At 34.5% G+C, this 16,594-nt stretch overlaps 2 pseudogenes; both read right to left on the bottom strand.

Annotated features, from left to right (window-relative positions):
* Positions 1–9,800: 9,800 nt before the first annotated feature.
* Positions 9,801–10,721, bottom strand: LOC149532277 (putative magnesium transporter NIPA3 pseudogene; annotated as a pseudogene).
* Positions 10,722–10,915: 194 nt separating this feature from the next.
* On the bottom strand, positions 10,916–11,791 carry LOC149532276 (sugar transport protein MST4 pseudogene; annotated as a pseudogene).
* Positions 11,792–16,594: the final 4,803 nt, after the last annotated feature.

Here is a 16,594-nt window from a genome sequence, read left to right as displayed (position 1 = left end):
AGAAAAAGTTGAATTGGACATCATTGGACCTTGGATAACTAATTCACCCCCCTCTTAGTTATTCTAAAGAATTCTAAAAAATATTACACCCTTTGAGTTATGGTAGTATGCACCTAATGTGAAATACTTTAAATTTTTTGAAAGAAAATTTTATATACTAAATAACAATAGAAATAGAAAACTTGATGCTAAAAGTGATGAAGGCATATTCCTATGATATTCCACTAAGAGCAAAGCTTATTAGTGTTTGAATTATAACACTAGCAAAGTTGTGGAAAGTGCAAATGTGAAAGTTGATGTATATGAAAAAAAATGAAGTAGAATGCAAAAAGAAACCTACAGATTACAACACATTCATATATATCAATGAAGGTGTGCCCTATTCCTTATCTAAACTAGAGAACAAGGCTATCAAGTAATAAAAAACTATAGGTGTCGAGTTGCAACATAAGGCTACCAAGCGATAGATTGTAGGTATCAAGTGTCAGCAAAATGATGCTAGGATACAAGAAGAAGTTGTCAAGCACTAGGAAACCAGTGCCAAGAAACTAGAAGATAAAGCATAGATACAAAATGAACTTAAAGTAAATATACAAGATGAACCTGAAGAAGAAGAAAGAATAAAAGAGCCTACATTAGAAAAATATTTGAGAAGACATCATGCACATAAGAAAATCGTCAAAAACAAAGACTTTGGAGTTATGACAAGGAAAAAACTAAGAAGTGACACATGTTTACTTTGTAAGTTTGAGCCTAAAATAGTGAAGGATTCTTTTGACAATGACGATTGGAATCAAACAATAAATAAATATATTTAACAAATAGAGAAGAACAAAACTTGGTCACTAGTACCTAAAACAGAGAACAAGAATGTTATCAGATCTAAGTGGGTATTCAGGAATAAGTTGAATAAGAAAGGAGAAGTCACAAGAAACAAAGCTAGATTGGTATGAAAGGGATATGCACATGAAGAAGGCATTGACTATGGGGAGATAGTTTCCCTAGTTGCAAGATTGGAAGGAGTTCAAACTCTACTTGCATATTTTGCTTAAAAAGGTTTTAAAGTATATCGATTGGATGTCAAATCTACATTTATAAATAGAATACTAGAAGAAGAGGTTTACATTGAATAACTAGAAAGATTTATTGATCCTAGCAAGAAGAACATGTTATGTAAACTACATAAAGCACTATATTGACTGAAAGAACCCCCTAGAGAATGATATGAAAGGTTGCACAACTATTTGGTAAAAATTGGGTTTTCAAGGACCAATGACAATTAAAATTTGTACTTGAAAACTAAAGGTGGTAAAGGGGTACTATTAGCTGAAATATTTGTGGATGATATCATATTTGGAGGACAAGATGCATTATGGAAATAATTTTCTAATGAGAGGAAGAAGGAATTTGAAATGTCTATATTTGGGGAAATCGATATTGCGATGTGGAGCCTAATTAGACTCAGAGGTTTATTTGGTGCAATTTTCTCCCTATATTATTTCTACAAGGGTTTTGTGGTAGTGCCCCTAAGATGGGGTCAAGGAGCAGTGCCCCTGTGGGGTCTTGGGGTAGTGCCCCAGGTGCACTCCCTATTGCAGTAAGACTAATCAGTCTCCAAGTGGGATATTATTGTGATGTGGAGTCTAATCAAACTTAGAGGTTTATTCAACACAATTTTCTCCCTATATTATTTCTATGGGGGTTTTGGGGTAGTGCCTCCAAGATGGGGTCAAGGGGTAGCACCCCTTTGGGGTCTTGGGGTAGTGCCCTAGGTGCTCTCCCTATTATAGTATAGGGTGGGGTCAAGGGGTAACATGCCATGGGGGTTTTTTGGGGTAGTTCCCCCAAAGCCAAAAATGCCCTTATATTGTAAAAGGTGTTAGCTACTATTTTTCCCATTGGATGACTTATTATAGCCCTAATTTTGTAAGTGAAAAAATCTTGTATATAAAGTCTTAGGATTAGGGATTTCATGACGTAATGGTGATATTGTAGCTTCTTGCAGTGGTATTGAGCTGTAAGGGATTGTGGATTGTAATCATTGGATAATAATAATATTGGACATGCTATTGGTGGACGTAGTCCAAGGATTTGGTGAACCACTTTAAATCTTGGTGTCTTGTGTTCTCTTCAGTGCGATATATTATTTTCTAATATTTGTTATATTTTCATTTAATTATTATTTCTATCTAAGGTTTAATCCTAACAAGTGGTATCAGAGCTAGACTATCATCATTTTTTTAAGCTAGACTGTTGTCATTTTTTAGCAATCCTCTATAGGAAGGTCTCACAGTTGAGTGGGAGTATCATGTGGGGGAAGTGGTAGATGAGGTTAAGCTAAAGGTGGAGAAGTATAATGCGCAAAAATTTTAGTTATGGAAGATGCAAATGGAAGATTATCTTTATCAGAGGGATTTATGGAAGCCATTGGAAGGAAAATCCAAGAAACAAGGAGCTATGTCAGATGAGTATTGGGAGATTTTAGATAGAAAGGAACTTGGAAGCATTTGATTATGCTTGACATCATTAGTGACATTTAATATTACAAAAGAAAAGATGATAGAAGAGTTGATGCAAAGCCTAGATAAATTGTATAAAAAGTCCTCTACTTCAAACAAGGTAAAATCATTAAGCTTTTATTTAATATGAAAATGAAAAAAGGTGGATTTGTTGCAGATCATTTAAATGAGTTTAATACTGCTACTAGTCAGTTATCTTTTGTGGGTATTAATTTTGATGAAGAAATTAGGGCTCTCTTGATTTTGTGTTCTTTGTCTGAAAGTTGGAATGGCTTGGTAATGTTGTAAGTAATTCTATTTCTAGATCTAATACCCTAAAATTGATGATGTCATTGTTGTTATTTTGAGTGAGGAAACTCATAGGAAAACCATAGGTGGATCTACATAACGAAGTGTTTTAAACGCACAAAGAAGAGGCTTAATGACTGAGAGAGGAAATAATTCCAAAAATTGTGGGAGATCAAGAGGAATATCAAAGGGGAAGAGGTCTCAATCTAGAGGACCAAGAGTTTGTTGGTACTATGGTAAACTAGGGCATAAGAAGAAAGATTGTTGGACTCTAAAGAAAAATGAAGGAGATAAACTAAAAGGGAACAAGGAGGAACATGTGGTAAGTAACAAATCCGAAGAGGATACTTTGCTTTTGTCTTTAGAAAGTGTTGATGATTCATGGGTTTTAGATTCTAGTGCTTCATTTCAAACTACACATCATAGAGTTTATTTCATTGATTATGTCCAAGGGGATTTTGGGCTTGTTTATTTTGGGAATAATGAACCCTGTTAGATTGTTGGAAAGGGAAAAGTTAAGATTAAGTTGTAGAATGAGAATCATTGGCTACTACATAAGGTAAGACATGTTCCAAAACTGAGTAGGAATTTGATTTTAGGAAGGAAACTCTGATGAGGGTTGTGTAGTTAGTTTTAACGATAAAAATTAGAAGGTTTCAAAAGTGATGCATGAGCATTTAGTGGTGTAAGGGCAATCTTGTATCACCCAAAAATATGCTTAGCATTAGTTTTTGTTTAAAGTGTTTTCATTTCTAGATACCCATTTGGGTCAAATAAAGATTCCAACTCTCATAGATCCCCTATTGGTTTTTTGGATTAGAGTTTTTGAGTGCCCTGGGATACATGCCAATGTAGAAAATATGTTATTTTGTAATTGAGCCATAATTATAATGAATTAGAGGGTTTAAGTTGGAGGGATGATTATAATTGTAATTTAAAGCACTCTAAAAAAAGAATCAGGTCAAAACGCTTTACAATTTGAAAGTTATTGTAGTTTTAAGTTGTTTGGAGACCTCCTAAGAGTGCTTTAAAGTAAGAATTGAGGAACTAAATGGCCTTGTACATGCCCAAAAAATGGGTGACAAGAAAGGCTTGTCCCTAGGGCTATAGAGTACTTGGAGAGCTTTCCAAAAATATAAATAGTTTTTTAATAAGATTCCTCAATCAAAAGTTATGCCTCCTAGAAGTTGGACTACCATTTTTGGTTTCTTCTAATTTTACATCAACTTCTGACATGTTTTCTAGAACCTTCTATTTTAGTGGTGGATGCCAAATGGCATATTCTAAATTGTATTTCTAACCATAAACCTAATTCAAGTTACTTGAGGTTGCTTCTAGCATTGTAAAGGCAATTTTTTTGGTGGAGTTTGGGAAAAGGTATTGTGAGAAGAGTTTTCTCCAGAATCTGATAACATTGTAAGCCCATAGTGTATGTTGTGGAGTCTATTATTTTAATCAAGCTCTTAATCAATGTAGATGAATTGCTTCTTTAGTTTTTCCACCATGTGATCCCATCTTCTAATTTTATCCTTTCCTCTTCTATTTCTTTCCAACTGAATCTCTTGCCACCAGATTTTGGCATGGCCTTTCATTTTGGCCTTTGCAAACTTAACCCTATCAAGGTCCTCGATATCCTCATACTCAAAATATTCTTCCAGTTCATTGATCTAGTCGATCAACTCATCTAGGTTTAGGTTTCCCAAAAGCATGCCGATGTCAATTTTAGGTCTTTTTCCAAGCTTGATAATGGCCCTAAAAAGCCTCTCTACTTGGATTAGGACTTCTCCATATCCTTCCCCTTCCTTCCCAATATTTACTTCTTCATTTTCTTCCTCACTTTCATCACCAATGTCAACATTCATCCCTCTACGAATCTCCTCTTGCAATACGTGGACTTGTCTTTGGAGGGCTCTAACCTTAGGAGTAAAAACTCTGGCCCTTTCACCATGCTCCCTTTATGGAGGCATATTCTTGTATCAAAACCCACAACCACACAATCATGGTGTAAACTACCTCATAGTCAGTACTCTGGCTACACGCTTAGGAAAACTTGCTTTGATACGATTTAATGAAGACACAACCCAAGATAAAAATGATGCAATAGGAAAAGGGGAATATTATTATCAGAAGTCATATGCTACTAGATTAAGCACAAAAAAAAAAGACTCAACAACATTCCCTATGGGCTTATAATGTTATTAGATTCTAGAGAAAACCCTTCTCACAGTACCTTCTCCCAAACTCCACCAAAAATTGCCTTTACAATGCCAAAAGTGACCTTAAGTAACCCAAATTAGGTTTAGGGTTAGGAATAAAATTTAGAATATTCCATTTGGCATCCACCACCAAAACAAAAGATTCTAGAAGACATGTCAGAAGTCGGTGTAAAATTAGAAGAATCCAGAAATGGTAGTCCAACTTCTGGGAGGCATAACTTTTGATCTGAGACTCTAATTGACAAACCATTTACATTTCTAAAAAGCTCTCCAAGAACTCTATAACCCTCCTCAATTTTTTGGCATGTACAAGGTCATTTAGTGCTTCAAATCTGACTTTGAATTTCTCTTAGGAGGTCTCCAAGAAACTTTAAACTGCAATAACTTTCAAATTATAAAGCCTTTTGACCTGATTCTTTTTTTCAAGTGCTTTAAATTATAAATATAATCATCCCTCAAAATTACACCCTCTAACTCATTATAATTATGGCTCAATCACAAAATAACCTATTTTTCTACATTGGCACATATCCTAAGGTGCTCAAAAACTCTAACCCAAAAAACCAATAATGGAGCTATGAGAGTTGGAATCTTTATTTGACTCAAATGGGTATCCTAAAATGAAATAAGTTTAAATAGAAACTAACACTAAGCATATTTTTGGGTGATATAGGTACCACTTGATGCTCCTGTATTAGACTGAAGATGAAGTTTGGCCCCTACAAAATTTTGAAGAAACATGATTAAGAGAATAGATATGAGGTGGAGCTACCAGATGGGATTCACATTTCTCCTATTTTTAATATTACAAATTTGACATAATATCATGATGATGGTGTAGATGAGGAGTTGATGCTAGAGCCGAGTCCAATTCCTACTTCTGCGAAGGAAGAGATTGAAGAAATTTTGGATAGTCGTGTGGGCCGGATTACCAGAAAAAAGTAGTATGAAGAATACCTGGTGAAGTAGAAAGGATGAACAATAGAAGAATCAACTTGGATATCCATAATAGAGGTTGCCCATTTGGGTTTTCCTTTACCAGCTATAAAGTGACAGGGTCACTTTTTAATCTACCCTGGGTGTCTAATGCAAGAACATCAAGCGGTGCAAAGGCAATCCTGTATCACTCAAAAATATGCTTAGTGTTAGTTTCTATTTAAAATATTTTTATTTTAGGATACCTATTTGGGTCAAATAAATATTCCAACTCTCATAGCTCCACTATTGGTTTAATGGGTTAGAGTTTTTGAGCACCTTGGAATATGTGCCAATGTAGAAAATATGTTATTTTGTAATTGAGCCATAATTATAATGAGTTAGAGGGTGTAAGTTGGAGTGATGATTGTAATGTAATTTAAAGCACCCCAAAAAAAGAATCAAATCAAAAGACTTTATAGTTTGAACATTATTGTAGTTTTAAGTTGCTTGGAGACCTTCTAAGAGCACTTAAAAGTCAAATTTAAGGTACTAAATGGACTTGTACGGGCCCAAAAAATGGGGAAGAGGCAATTCTTGTCCATAGGGATAGATAGGACTTGGAGAGCTTTCCAAAAATATAAACAGTTTGTCAATTGGAGTCTCAGATCAAAAGTTATGCCTCCCAGAAGTTAGACTACCATTTCTAGATTCTTCTAATTTTTCACTGACTTCTGACATATTTTCTAGAACTTTATATTTTGGAGGTGGATGCCAAATGGCATATTTTAAATTTTATTCCTAACCCTAAACCTAATTTGAGCTACTTAACGTCACTCCTAGCATTGTAAAGGTAGTTTTTGGTGGAGTTTGGGAGAGGGTACTGTGAGAAGGGTTTTCTCCAGAATTTGATAACATTGTAAGCCCATAAGGCATGTCATGGAGTCTTTTTTTGTTGTTGTGCTAAATGTAGTAGCACATAAATTTTGATAATAATATTCCCCTTTTACTATTGCATTCATTTTGTCTTGGATTGTGTCCTCATCAAAAAGGTTCCATTGTAGTAGCAAAAGGTGTGAAAGTAGGCACCTTATATCTTTGTACAAGTCATTTTGTTCCTTCTACTTTGATTGTTTCATAGAAAAATAAATGTTTAATAATAGTTTCTACTTTTGAGTAGGGAGAACAAATAGCTGTTGTAGATTCTGATATAGCATTGTGACACAACAGACTTGGGAACATGAGTGGGAAAGGTATGAAAGCACTTCACTCAAAGAAAGTTTTACCAGGTCTGAAATGTTTTAATATGGATTTCTATGAAAGTGGCGAGTATGAAAAACAAAAGAGAGTGAGTTTTGTGAGACTAAGAAGGAAAAAAAAAAGTGAGAGATTAGAGCTTGTGCATATAGATGTATGGGGATCAGCTCAGGTATCTTCCCTTGGTGGCTCTCATTATTATGTTACATTTATTGATGGATCAACTAGAAAGGTATGGGTATATTTCCTTAGACATAAATCTGATGTATTCTGAACTTTTAAGAAATGAAAATGCTTGGTTGAAAATGAGACTGGAAAGAAATTAAAATGTCTCAAATTTGATAATGGTGGTGAGTATTGCAGTCATGAATTTGAAGGTTATTGCTCCACTAATGGTATTCATAGATAGAAAACTATTCCAAGGACTCCATAGGAAAATGGAGTGGCTAAATGTATGAACATAACTATAATGGAGCATGCAAGAAGCAAGGTTTCCCTTAAAAATGAACTGGTTGAATGCATGAATAGGTCTATAATGGAGCACGCAAGAAGCATGAGGTTGCATGCAAGGTTGCTCTTAAACATGTGGGAGAAGATTGCCAATACTATTATATATTTGATTAATAGAGGTCCCTCTACTCCTTTGGGCTATGGTATTTCAAAGGAAGCATGGATTGGTAAGAAGGTGAGTTATTCTTTTCTCAAAACCTTTGGGTGTGAAGTATTTTATCATATAGATTCTGAAAATGGAACCAAGATGGAAGCTAAGTCAAAGAAATGTGTATTTTTTAGATATGACATTAATGAATTTGGTTATTGGCTTTGGGATGTTTAAAATTGTAAAAATTTAAGAAGTAGGGATGTCATATTCAATGAGAAAGTGTTGTACAAAGATCTGTTGTAGCAACATGAGAAAAAAGAAGATTATATAGTGCTGGATGATACTCTAAAAGATGATGCTCCAACAATTTCTCATGATGTGCTACAATCGCAATAACAAATACCACACACCCTAGTGAATATTAGATAGTCAATAAGGCTAAGTAGACCTCCAAAAAGATTTTCTCCTTTTTTGTATTCTATTATACTTATTGATGCTAGTGAACTTGAATGTTATGATGAAGCCATGCAAGTGGATACAAAGATTCCAGAGTCTACAATGAAAGACGAAATGGACTCTTTGTTGAAAAATAAGACATGGGATTTATGCAAGTTTCCTATAGGTAAAAGAGATTTAAAAAATAAATGGGTTTATAGGTTAAAAGAAGAGGATGGAGGTAAGAAAATATTTAAATTCAGGTTAGTTGTAAAAGGATTTGCATAGAAAAAGAGCATTGATTTTAATGAGATATTTTCTCTTATTCTTAAAATGACTTCTATTCACACCATGGCTACTAAAGATTTTCATTTGGAGCAACTTGATGTTAAAACAACCTTTCTTCATGGTGATTTGGATATATATATATATATAAAACACAACCATAGGGATTTGAGGTCAAAGGTAAGGAGAACTTAGTGTGTAGATTGAAGAAAAGTTTATATAGCTTGAAGCAAGCACCTTGGAAATAGTATTTAAAATTTGACAGGTTTATGCATGAGCATGGATATAGTGTTGCCTAGTGTGGAGTTTGATTAGTCCCCAAGTGGGAGATTGTTAGTTTGTGGTGACTGATTAGGAAAGTACTATACATATTTCATTAATTTTTTAGGGCTCGGGGCATCACCTTGGAATTTTTTTTGGCCCCTATTTTATCAGGATTATGAGCCGACATGTAATTATTAAATATAACCCTATTGGTAAACAGATTTGTCACTGTAGAATTGGCCCAACGGAGTGTGTGTGGCAAATCGTTCACAACAGTTGGATAGGCCCTTGATATGCGGCCTTCCTCTGCGTTTAGAGGGGCAGCTCCCTCGTATGATATAATTTTGAAGCTTTTCAAATAGATATAAAATTAAAATTGAAAAGGGAGAAAGCTCATGATGACGAATGCACCACACGACTTCAAAGCTTTCTCAAACTACTAACTTAAAATTGCTAATAACAATGATCAAGATCTACGCTTGAAAAACTATTACTAGCACAACGCTGATCCATAGATTCATAAACATCTACACCATACCGTGAGAATGCTCACTACAAAGAGAATCAACATTTGAAACAATTTAGATTCGAAAAGAGGGAACTCAAACTGCACATTCCATTATTTTCTTGCACCAAGAAAGCAATAGAGATTTTTCAATTCAGAGGTAAAAAGTGTACATACTTTCCAAAATTTATCCCTAGATCAAAATTTCAGCATAGTGTTCCCTTCTTCTAAAGTAAAAAAAAAAGTCCCTTTTCAAAGCCCAAAAGAGCCCTTATATAGACACAGAGGTTAATAACTACCCCTCTTTGGTTAGTAATTACCTCCCAAATACGTGATTTGGGTGAGGTTAATTAACCTCAATAAAATTAACCCAGCATGACCTAAAACTTGGATCTTAAACCTTTGAGAGGTAGATTGACTAATCAATCATTGCTGATCTCCTTTTAATATTTGAATGATTCAATCAAGTTACAATATTTTATTAATGAACTCATATCCTCTTTCTCATGAAGAGATCAAGAGCATGTGGTGTGTACGACTGTGTTGAATACGGACTTTATATTTATGATCTCCCCAATTGTGCACCCATTTTCTTGAGGATGCTTCGAAATGCATGAAGAAAAAGATGGTGATGAACTTGCATATACACCTACTCCAGATGATAAGCTATCCCCAAGATCTTTGGTTTTATGCAGCAAAAATGTCCCTGACAGTATTGTGACAAATCCACACATTTCAGTGACAATTTGAGATGGATTTTGCCTGTCCCAGTCCTTGAACATGATGATGCTCGCAAGTATGGTAAATGATGTGAACATCACATAGTAGATGGGAGAAACAACTGCTGTGTTAAAAGTATCGAGTGCCTTATTTAAATAATTCATTTGAGTTATAACACAAATACCCACTACCAAGGAAAATGCCCAAGTTTGTGGATATATAAGCTGATTCAGCCCCAAAAATGTTAACTTCAGAGCAATTCCTAACGCTTTGACACTCATAACCGAAAGAGACCCCATAAGGGAACAAACACCAATATATACCATAATATGAGTGTGCCCATATTGTGGAACAAAATGGAACACAAGAACCAAAGTAGCTGCAATTACCACAGCTGCATATAACAAGAATGCTGGTTCAGTTGGAAGATCCCACACTTCTTTAACAGACTCAATATCACGTTCTTGAGGGGCATGCAAGACAATCGTTGTGGAGCCAACAACACAAAGAACACAACCAAGAATACCAAATATGTGTAGCCTTTCCCTCAGTATGATATGTGCAAGTACTGCACTAATAATAATGCTGAGTGCACCTAAAGGGGTGACTAGAATAGCTGGAGCAAATGCATAGGCTACAAAATTTACAACCTCTCCAACAATCATTGTAATCATGCCTACCCACCAAAGTGGTTCATATAGGTAAGAATAACCTCCCACTCCATATCTGTGACTATGCTTGTATCATGTGTGGAAAATGACTATGAATATAGTAACACTGATGCATTGCTAACACACACATCCGCACAATAACCATTTTTAATAATTTTCCCATGAACTCCCTTCCTTGTTCCAAGCTCCCACTTTCGTATAGGCAGGGGAGAATGAATTCCAGCAATAAGGAACATTTTCTACTTCTCCACATATTTCTCCAATAGCCAATACTGTTTCCACACTTTCTCTGCCATTTCTTCAATTGGTGCATTCTTTGTCTCAGGAAGGAGAAAGAATACAAATATAGTCATGATTAAAATCCAACCAGCAAAGAAAAAGAAAATCCCAAATTTTAAATGGCAAAGAGTGGACAAGAATGCCTGTGCAATGGCAAAAGTGAAGACAAAGTTGGCACACACAGTGAGACTCTGCCCGGCTGATCTAGTTTGCAGCGGAAATATTTCACTGGGAATTAGCCATCCATGAGGCTCCCATGACCATGAAAATGCTGAAATAAATGTGCACACCATAACCACTATCATAATAGCTGTGCTACGAGAAAGGTGTTCACTCTGTTTGAAGCCTACTCTCAACAGAACTCCAATTATCACCTAGGTAATAAACATCTGTACCCCAGCCTCAATAAGAAGCATTCTGCGCCCCACTCTATCAACGGAGAATATTGAAATTATAGTGCCAACAAGATTTACTACACCAGTAATGATAGCAGAGTAGAGCGAAGCATCACTCTTGAATCCCAATGATTGAAAGTGCAGAGGTGCATAAAACATAATAGCGTTGATACCAGTGAATCGTTGAAAGATTTGAAAGTAGATTGTTATGACAGTTTGAGGCGTGTTTCTACGCTTCCATAGGTCTCTGAATGGATGCTTAACTTTTTGTGCCATTTGAATGGCCTCCACCAACTCATTGAACTCTGGATCTACATTGTTTTTTCCTCTAATCTTTCTCAGTACATCTCTGCCCTCTTGCAGGCATGCTCTCAATTCTGAAAGCCTGCAATTTAATGGCTCCTCTACAAGCCTGATATCATCTTGATATATAAACTTCATTGCTCTACTTTCAACTTCCTCCAATGCTGTTGCCGACTATGACAATGGTTTGCATCAAAATAAGCTTCATTCTTAACGTTTTGAAAGGTTAATTTTTTTTTCTTTGAACATATCTTAACCTTTTTTTTTGTGTTTGGCAGGTTAATGGTTAAGATCTTGAGCTCATCTTAACCTCTTTTAAGAAGTTAATTTTGGAGGCTTACATTAACCTTTTGAGAGGTTAATGAAAACATATTTTTCGAGGCTATCATTAACCTGCAATAACTTGAGGCTTAGAAGTCAGATTTTAAAAATTTCAAGTGTTGTGCAGAGCTGGGAATGAGCCAGTGACATGAAGATTTAGAAACTCACAAGAATTCAAAAATAAAATGGCCAATTTAAAGCTTAAAACCAGGCGAGTTTCAAAAATTAATCATGGCTTACAAAATTGAAGCAAATTTTATAACCGGGCAACAAACCCTAAAGCGGTGAAAATACTTGTATAAAAGGGCTTAAGGTTAAGGATTGTTTGATAGTTGTGATGTGAAAATTGGTTCTTGCGGTGATATTGAGCCATAAGGGATTAAAAATTGTAATTAGGTTGTAATCACTGGATCGTAATAATATCAGACTTGCTATTTGGTGGATATAGCCCAGAGATTGGGTGAACCACATTAAATCTTGGTGTCTTGTGTTTTTTCTGTGTGATCTATTATTTTTTGATATTGGTTATATTTGCATGTAATTGTTATTTCTATCCATGGTTTAACCCTAACATATAGTAGGTGTCATTCAGATCATTGTGTTTACTTTAAGAGGTTGGATGATGACAACTACATTATTTTATGTTTATATTTTGATGATATGCCTATAGTTGGGTCTAACATGGATCAAATTAAGGGGCTGAAACACTAGTTAGCACATGCATTTTCTATGAAGGATTTGGGGGCAGAAAAAAAATCCTTAATTATAACTACCTAAAACTATACTAAAATACTAACATTTATCAATAATTAAATTTACTAACTAACTAATATATTAATACCAAGTAATTAAAAGAACTAACAAATTTTAACATCTAACAAATAACAATTAATTTTTAACTTACCAACCCAAATCCAAATATAATTCTAACACTAACACATACTAATACAATAACTTAACACCAACTAAAAACTAATTATTAACTAACACTAATTAAAATCTAATAGAACAACTAAACTATAACTAAATTATTCAAACAAAAAAAACACTAGCTATATTCTAATTGCTAACCTATTCTACACATTTAACAACCATGAAAACCCTTACTAACTTCATCTAACATCTTACTCCCTCCTTCTAACTACCCCCTAACTCCTCCCTACCCCCCACCTAACCCCTTTCCCACACCTCCCAAGTAGTTCACGTCGGCCTAGCCACTTTCCTATGTTTCTTTCCTTTTCCCCCATGAGGATGTATGCCAAGCATGGAAGTAGGGGAAACTAAAAAAAGAAGTCAACCCATACTCCCCCAACCAATCACATCAAAGGATGGGAAGGTGACTAGTTTTTTTAAAGGCTTTATGCCATCCAAATTTAAATAATATTCTCAGCCCTTTATTCAAGTGCATGGTAGAGAATGCAAAATTTAAAGCAAGGTGTAAGGGGTGAAATAAATGTGGGTGGTTAGCTTTGTTGGAAATCTAATTGAAAAACTTATTGTTGAAGATCAAAGAGGGAGATTGTTGCAAAGGAGGAATATTTTTGTCAAAAGAATGATTTCAATCATTATTTTTTCATTGATGTCAAACATGCTATTTGAAAGAATGGAATTTTCTTATAAGATCCAAGTACTATCACTTAGTTGATTGATGAAGAGGATTTGATCAACAAGATGTAACAAGAGCACCTAAGGGAAAGGTTGAGTTATGATGTTGTAATGAAGTGCAAGGATTAGTTAAAACAATGGTTAAATGATGTATTGATCACATACTTAAGGATACAGAGGTTGGTCACACTTAGAAACATTGGATGAAGAAGTTGTAACAAGATTGATTGCAAAGCTTAAAGTAAGATCATTAGTGGGTGCCGAGCAAGTTAGTTGAAGCTAAGAAAACTCTCAGTTGGAGCTGAGTAACAAGAAATTCTAGTGTGTACTGAGTGATCTTCAGGTGCCGAGCATTAGGAAAAACATAGTTGATGCCGAGTAACACAGTATGTGACAAGCACTAGTATTTTAATAGTGCTGAGCTACTACATTATTTTAAATGATGAAGATTCACCAAATCTAGATCGACAAAGTGGTTACCTTAAATTTTGTGAACTAGTTGGAAGATAAGGATGATGAGATGGTGGCACAAAATTCTATGTAAACCATTTTTAGGTGAATTCAAGAAGTTTCTAGAGGAAATAAAATATGAGTTAGATGCAATGAATCCTATCTATCCATACAAATTGAAATTAAAAGAAGGAAGAATCGAGCAGGAAAGGTACTTCAAGACTTCTATTTAAGGAGTCATAGACTAAGAAGCTAATGCTGCTAATGTTGTTGCTGCCAAAGAGCCAAATTTTGAAGTGGAGAAGGGTGTCAAGGTGAAGACATCTAGGAGAAGGGAAAGCATAGAGGCTCTACTTCTACAAGTGGTCATGAAGAGATGATTGCACTGGTACATTGAGCATGGAGACTCAAGGAGACTAAGCTTGAAAGGAGGGCAAGCTATCAAAGTTGTAGAGATTAAAGACCAGGCAATGGTATGAACTGAGAAGTGATCTAAGATCTGCAAGATAAGTTGTATGTTGTAGTTAGGTCAAAGATTTTCTAATACTCTCTAACAATTGTATTAGATATGGAAATTGTATGGACTTAGGTTGGTTTAATAGCTAGTTGTAAATCCTTTAATAGGGTGGCATTCCAAGTGAATGTTCTAAAGTCCTCTAACCAGGCCCACTTCTAATAGGGTGGTTAAATCCACTAACAGGGTCACATTTAATAGTGTGTTGTAAGACTTTAATAGGGTAGAAATTTTATAGGGCATCACTTTAGAAGAGTGAGAATTGAGTAGCATGTTACTGTAGTTTTTCCAAATTGGTTTTCCACATAAATCATTGTGTTATGTGTTGATCTCATATGTGTTATGCTTGCATGTTGATTTACAGTAACTTGCTCATTAGAAAAGTTAAAGCTTGGATGAATGAATGATTGAATGGGCTCACTATACTTAGTCAAAAGTTTTAATAAGACATTTGGACCTTGAATAATTGATTCACGCCCCCTCTCAGTTATTCTAAAGCATTTCTAACAAGCTTAGGTATGAGTGTGATGAGATAGGGTAGTAGTTATTATAAAAAGTTTAAAATTTTGAAATGTTTTAAATATGTTATTTTTAGATTAATATTATATTTAAAATTTTAAAATTAAATGTTTAAATTACTTTATTAGATTATGTTAAAGTTCTAAGATAGGTTTGTATATTAGGTGTTAATATTAGTGTAGTCAGTTATTTGTTATAAATTTAATATTTTGATTAGTAAGAATGGGAATCAATTAATTTATTACCAAGTAATTTAATTGTGTTGATAATTAGTATTTTTCTTAATTAATATTATAATGGTTAAGTTAATTATATTTTAAAATTAACTTTACTTGTAATTCATATTTACGAGTAGGTTTAGTGTAATTGTTGTTTTATGTATGGAATTTTTAAAAAGTAAATAAAAAGAATATATTATTTTAGATTAATTCATTTTAATTAAACCATATATTATTTTTATCATGTAAGATTTAATTTTTATTAGTATTTAAAAAAATAAATCTCCCATGTGTGTTTGCCCTGTAATTTTTGGGCATGACATTTTGGTACAAACATTTTGTAGAGATAGGAAGAACATGAAATTGAATTTATCTTAGGCTGATTATATTGAGAAGGTGTTTCAACATTTATCTTTGGAGAATGCTAAAGCTACCAACACACCTTTACCTCATCATTTGAAGTTGACTAAGGAGATGTGTCCAAAGATAGAAGAAGAGGAGGATAAGATGTCCAAGGTACCCTATGCTTTAATTGTAGGAAACTTGATGTGTGCTATGGTATGTACAAGGTTAGATATTGCACATGTAGTGGGAGTCATTAGCAGATATATGAGTCATCCAAGAATTGAGCATTGGAATGCAGTCAAATGGATTTTTAGATATTTGAGAGGAACATCCACTAAGTGTTTACACTTGGAGGGCTCTACTATTGACTTACAAGGCTATGTTGACTCAGATTTGGTAGGGGATATTGATACTGGGTGGAGTACTATATGTTATGTATTTACTATTGGTGGGACAACAGTGAGCTAGGTTTCTAATTTACAAAAGGTTAATGCTTTATCCATTATAGAGGTAGAGTATGTTGCTGCTACAGAGGCAACCAAAGAGATGATATGGCTTCAATTGTTTATGGAAGAGTTAGAACACCCTTAGAAGGATAATTATTTATTTACAAATAGTCAGAGTGCCATTCATCTTGCCAAGAATTTAGATCTGCATTCAAAGACAAAACACATACAGTTATGTTACCATTTCATTCGATCAATTTTGGATGATGGACAGTTAAAGTTGGACAAGATTCATACATTTTATAATCCAACATTTATGTCTACTAAGGTAGTACCAAGGGAGAAGCTGTATTCCTCTTCAGCTTCAATTGATCTTTTAGACTGAACATAATAAAAGAATAATAGACTCTAGGGTGGTTTGATATTCCAGTGGGAGCTATAGGTTTAGCAGTGCTATGATTAGTCTCCGAGTGGGAGGTTATTATTATGGAGTATGCTCAGTCTCCAAGTGGGATATTGTTGT

This window comes from Cupressus sempervirens, chromosome 10 (genome assembly GCF_028749045.1).
Source record: "Cupressus sempervirens isolate cs-2001-9-10 chromosome 10, ASM2874904v1, whole genome shotgun sequence".
NCBI lineage: Eukaryota > Viridiplantae > Streptophyta > Pinopsida > Cupressales > Cupressaceae > Cupressus > Cupressus sempervirens.
Note: the sequence above shows the minus strand (reverse complement) of the source record. Positions and strands in the feature narration are given on the sequence as shown.